Source organism: Mesoplodon bidens (assembly GCF_964165515.1).
Source record: "Mesoplodon bidens genome assembly, chromosome: 6".
Lineage (NCBI taxonomy): Eukaryota > Metazoa > Chordata > Mammalia > Artiodactyla > Ziphiidae > Mesoplodon > Mesoplodon bidens.
Window position 1 is genome coordinate 104,289,996 of NC_138162.1, and position 6,169 is coordinate 104,296,164.

Below are 6,169 nucleotides of genomic sequence, written 5' to 3' on the forward strand. Positions count from 1 at the left end.
GATGGAGTGGGTCCTTGACAGATCCCAGACTTTGTGGGGACAGAGCTCCGGGGAGCTGGGGAATTCTCTGTCTCTGGTTACAAAAAGGCAGGGTCAGAGTTGATCTTCCAGGTCAACACCCAATTTTACTGAGAACCCCGAGGGCATGGGAATCCAGCTTTGACCTCCAGTGCCTTTCACACCGTTCTCTTTCTTGTGTTGTTGGAATCCGAGCACCAAGAAGGTGCCAGGACCAGGGCAAAGGGTGCAGGGTGGCTCTTCAGGGAACTCAGGGCGCAGAGGAGGACCAGGTCCTTTCCTGGATAGCCCCGCACAACCCTTTAACCTGGGTCAAGAGCAGCTCCAACCCCAAGCTCAGGTCTGACTACTGACATGCAGCAATGCCCAAGGGGATGTCTGTTCAGGCTAAGCTGACCTTGACAAGAACACTGAGCCCTCTAAGTGTTTACTAAACAAACCCTGTCCTCTGAGTAGGGCAGCCAAATTTAACCCAGCCTCATTGCCATGCGATTATGTTTTTAAGATGCTCCATTCCTTTATCTGGAAGCAGGAAGCAGTAATACATGCAGTGGACCACTTCTGAGGGACAACAGAAAACTTTGCCATCCCTGACACATTATCTCTGTGAGCTCTAGCACAACCAGCTACCGAGGGAGAAAATTGGGTCAGAAGAGGGGAGATTGGGGGCTCCTGGACACACACCTCCCCTGCCCCTCTCTCCTAGACCCCTCCCTCCCCCCTCGCGAACACTGCAGCCACATGGAAACCTGTGGGGAACAGTTGGGGCTTTTTATAATTTTATTTGTTAACAGTTCAGCCTATTTTTTTTCATGCTGCAAGTGATGCCAATGCCTCATGAAAATGTTGTGAAAAAAAACAAGTCTATTTTGGGGTGATCGGCCTCCTCAGAGCTTCTCACTTGTAGCTCTGCAGGCTCCAGGAATGGGCCTGCCCTCTCTCAGAAGTTCTGCAGCTTGCCTGAAGTTCAGGATCTCGGGCCCAGATGCACTGGCTAGGGGATGCATTTTTGTCCCCCTCTTGTCATTTTCCTGCCTAGAAAGCAGGGCAGAAGAAACACCATCTAGCTTCTTTCTGCTTCCAGCTGGCCTGGCAGTGGCTTCCGGTGCACTCTCCTGAGAAGTGAGCATCCCAGGAGACTCGGAGTGGATCACGTCTTTCCCCCATGGCATTCGTGGTGATGGCACTTGCAGCTCTTTAAAGGCATAAGCCAACAAGTGCTCCAATTTTTCTACTGAAAGAAGCGCTGTTTCAAAGCTGCGATATCTGTTTCATGGAGGCCTCAGCCAGCTGTGCAGGGCCCGGGTAGAGGGGCTTGGGTGGGTAGGCAGAGGGGTCTACATGCTCAGGGCTCTCCTAGCAAGGGCTGGCGGTAGCCTGGCCAGACCTGAATGGGAATGGATTCTTCAGTTCCTGCTGGAAGCAGCCCTGCCAGGCCCACAGTGTGGCTGTAGGAAGGCTGCAAGGACCAGCTGGGCTTGGAGGATCTCAAGCAGAATTCACTGCCTCACTTGGTTTGTTCATTTTCTCAGGACCGCCCCCCATCCCCGCTACCCCCCAGGTGCTGGGCCAAGGTGGACCCGAAATTTTCCAACCCTGGTAGGTCAGACTGTCAGAATTCCACCCCCCGATCCTCGCCCCATGCCCTCTGTGCTGTCTGCTTTCCATAGGCAGCCCTGGGGTGCACAGGAACACATGGCACTGGTCCTCCATTCCAGTGTAGGTCTGTGATGGAGAGAAGACGGAAGTGGAGGAAGCGTTCAAGGGACCACACAATCTCTGATCTCAGCCCGGGAAGATGAGAAAATCATCTAGCCACCCCCTGACTTCGGGCAAGGAATATTGTTATCCTCAATGGAAGACCAGAGAGATGAAGTTCCTTGACCAAAGTCCCATAGCCAGTGTCTGATGGAGGGGCTACTAGAACTGAGATCGGCTCCTCCTCTGTTTTGGTTTCCTTCACTCTGGGCTCTTGGGGCTGCTGTGGTCCACATCTCTGCCCTCACTGGGCTTGGGGGGCCTCCTCTTCCCTTCGTTTCCTTCTGTCTTGTCACCACCCTGCCCCTAGGGGGTTGTCACAGAGATACCCTTCCATTACCCTGAAATGACACAGTGTCATCTGTTTCCAGAGGTCTATGGCTGGCCTCTCCAAGCCTTTTCTTCATCATTCCCTATTTCTCTGGAAGTTCTAAAATTTTCTTTGGCTGAATTGGTCCCCAAATTGTGACTGACCACTTAAGGAAGCTGAAAGCAGGGAGGATGGCGGAATGAGGTTCTCTCTCTGCCTCTTGCCATGTGTCTAATCCCTCCATCCTCCAGCCCAAAATGCTTCCTTCTGTGCTCAGCCTTGGCAGCCATCAGCTGATAGTTTACTGAGTCCCAATTTGGGTCAGGAGCTGCTCCAATGAAAAGGACAGCCAATTATATATAGGCCTTCCATGTTAGGAACTCATATCCCACGTCAGTGCTGGAATGAGCCTCAAAGGTCACCTGACCCAACCCTTGTACATGAGAAAGCGGAGGCCCAGAGAGGTCTGGGAATTGTCCAGCGTCACACAGCTGCGTGAGGATGGAATCCAGGCCTCCTGATGAACAGCAGACCGACCTTTCCAAATTACCAAACCAGTTCAGAGTGTGCAGATGCCTGCAGCATGGGATGGCCCATGACCCCAGTTCTCGCCCCTCAAGGAGCCCCTTGTCTCCCTTTGATGGCCTCTCTCTTGGCCCCGGGGCTGAGTGTCTCAGCCCACCGGGCCTGGACAGCAGAAGCCATGCTCTTACCTTGAGGAGGACCCTCTGTTTGGGCTGATCGACCTGGTGGCGCCTCTTGGCATTACTCACGGTGTGCTCATTCCTTCTCCCGCTCTCTTCCCCTGCCCTGCCCCCTTCCCTTCCATCCAGCCCAACCGGGAGCCTGGAGGGAGCACAGCAATGGCAGCCCGAAGAAGAGGCCAATACAGCGTGTGGAAGCCCTCTCTGGACAGCATGTGAGTAGCCACTGGGTGACATCCACTCCTTCGCCATCAAGTTCTGTACCCCCAACATTTATCCACGCGTCCAGGGTTGATTGAGTCCCTCTTGAGTGTCCGTTGCCAGGCGCTAGACCAGCACGGATGGTACTCTTTTGAATAAGCACAGTCCCTTCCCTAAAGCGTCCTCAGTACTGTGGGGGACAGAGAGTCCCAATGATACAGCAGGGTGACTGATGTTCTTAGGGGAGTGTAGAGGAAGGGCAGGGAACCTAGACTTTGCAGGGGATACTCATGGAAGACTTCCTGGAGGAAGTGACATCTAGGCTGAGATGTGAAGGAGGAGTAAGCATTATCCAAGTGAAGGGGGTGGAAAGAGGAAGGGTGTTCAGGCTGAGGGAGTCCCTTGAGCAAAGGCCCAGAAGATTCCTGTCTCCTCGCAGAGACCTGAAATTCCCCCCGAGCCCTGGGCAAGGAGGCTGAGAGACTCCAGGCTTCCAGATTCGGCTCCTTCACCCTGCAGGGGCTCTGCATCTTGAGAAGCCTCTGACTCTACGCATTGCTGGAGATAGGGTCAGCCCACGTCAGAAGGCCTCTGGGGTGGGCTTCACAGAGGCTCGAGCGTTCCAGGAGAGGGGCGGAGAGAAGACAGCCTAGCAGCCCACAAATAGTTGAAGGGCTGAAGCTGCTTGGGAAGCAAATGGAGTGTGCAGGTTGGAGGAAGGCACAGCGGGAGGGGTCTGCATAGCTTGGGCTGGTACCAGGGAGGGACTTTCAGAGCCACAGGGAGAGGAGGGCTTGGTGGCACTGGCTGAGAGCCTGTTGCATGGGTGCATTCCTGAGAACCAGGTGGAGAGTTCTCTCCCCAGACCAGCCTCCTGCTCACGGGCTTCAGGAAAACGGCAGCGCTTGATGTCCTGGAGGAGGGTGGTTATGGGGATAGATGGAGGGGGTGGGTGACTTTGGGGGACAAGTTCAAGGGGTTTATGTCATTGGGCAGGAGGAATCACAAGAGGACTGTGGTAAGGGAAGAGATTTTTGGGGGAGGCGGGAAACTAGAAGGGAAAGAACCCCTCAGGCTGCAGCCAGGCGCTGTCCCCTCAGGGCAAGTAAGCCTGGCGAGGAAGGTCCTTGCCTGGGCCACCAGCAGAAAGGCAGTGCGGACACCCAGCCAGCCAGTGATACGGAGGAGTCAACAGCCCGTCCTGAAGTGCCCCAAAGAAACACACAATGGTTCCAAGCTGCAGAAACTGGGAAGAGGGGGCTGGTGTGTGTGTGTGTGTGTGTGTGTGTGTGTGTGTGTGTGTGGTGTGTGTAACAGAAGGAAGCAGGAGGCAGAGAGGAAAGGCCAGGAGCCTTTCTAGAAAAGCTTCCCACCCAGGCCTGACTTGAGACATACAGCTGACCCTTGAACAACAAGGGTTTCCACCGTGCGGGTCCACTTATAGGCAGATTTTTTTCCAGTAACTATGTATACAGTTGGTGCTTCGTATTCACAGGTTTCTGCATCTGCAGGGAAACCTGAGAATAGGGAACACCAACTGTATGCATTGTACTTTGCCATTTTATATGAGGGACTTGAGCATTTGAGGATTCTGTTATTCCCGGAGGGCTCACGAAAGCAATCCCTAGCAGATACCAAGGAATGACTGTAATCTGAAGCGAGGAAAATGGACGCCCCAGGGCTGGGGTGGGCGGGGTGCAAGGTGAGGGGGAGGGGGGCAGGCCATCTGCACTATGAGAGGCTGCTGAGGGCTGGGAGCTGGGGCCTGGGACAGGGGGCTCAGAGCGGGCCACTGACAACTCCTTGGTTGCTGGCGAGGGACCCAGCCTCAGGGAATGGCCCTTTTTCCATTGGAGGGCTGGCAAAGATGAAGCAAACATGGGAGCCAAGATCTTGAGGCTGTCTTGAGTAGGTGGGAGGCGTGAATTGAGGGCCAGGGTTGGGTGGGAAGAAGGCCTGGCATTGGCCACAGTTGGGGCAGAGGCTGAAGGCTGGGTCTTGATAGCGATCTGCCTCTGGAGTTGAGAATCTTCAGTTGCCCTGATGAGGAGAAAAAGCTGGGATCTGGTGTCTCTTCCTCCAAAAAAGAGAAAGGGCGCAGAGCTGCAAGCCCTGTTGCCCCATGACTTTGGGGAGAGGTCAGTTCTCTTTTCCTGCTCTGTGCTGCATTGGGGCTCTGCCTGTTGCTGGAATGTGTGAAACATGAAGCCAACAGGCTGGCGCTCTGGAGTGGGTGGAGGGATCAGGAGGATGTCAGACACCCTGGCCCCGCCATGGTGCCCATGCAGAGATCTCATGCTGTGCTCTTGGCGCAGAGGATGGGGTGAGGCTCTTCAACACCAAACCTGTGGGAGGAGCACACCTGTACACAGCTGAGTTTCTTTCCTAAGCTTGTGTTCAAACCATTACTCTGTTTTATGAAGAGGGGATCCTAACTAGTAGCACCCTCGATCATGCTTAATCTCTTTTCCAACTCTAGGTAGATTCAGAAGGAGGTGGGGGAAGCATCCCTTACCCATCATGCACTTACTGAACGTGGACCAGGCCGGAAAGCATGAACACCTTGGTGGGCAACTTCCAATTATATGCATTCAGAGATGGGAAGCATGCTTGACAATACAAAATTCATTTTTTATTTGGCTTTATTTTTTGGCAATTATATGTTGCAGAAACTAGTATTAAAGTGGATTTGCATTCTCAGAGCACAAGTTGGAGGTGTGACGGAGGGGGTTAAGTGGGAGGCACGTCAATCTGGGCTTTAAAAATTGTCCAGAGGTAATCGACAAGATGGATAAAACCAGACTGAGCTGACTACTGTAATTACTAGCAGTCAAGATCCTCATAATCAAACTAGCCTTGAACATGGAAACTTCCTTTGAGGACCACTCACATTACAGATGTCATCCCTTGTAATCTATTTTTACAGAATTTTGAGACAGAGAGCCCAAAGTTTCCTTAGGTAATGTCTCCAGGGCTAGTGTCTTCGGGGCATTTCTTTCAGAGGGCAGAAGATACCGGTGAACGCCAGGTGGCAATAGGATGAATGTGGGATGGAAGTGGAGCCTGCTGGAGAAGAGGGACGGGGGCAAAAGGCTTAGATGGGAAACAAGTGCAGGTGGTACAGGGCCCCACCCTGAAACTCATTCAGGGCCACGGAAATTGGAGACATAGGCTGTAG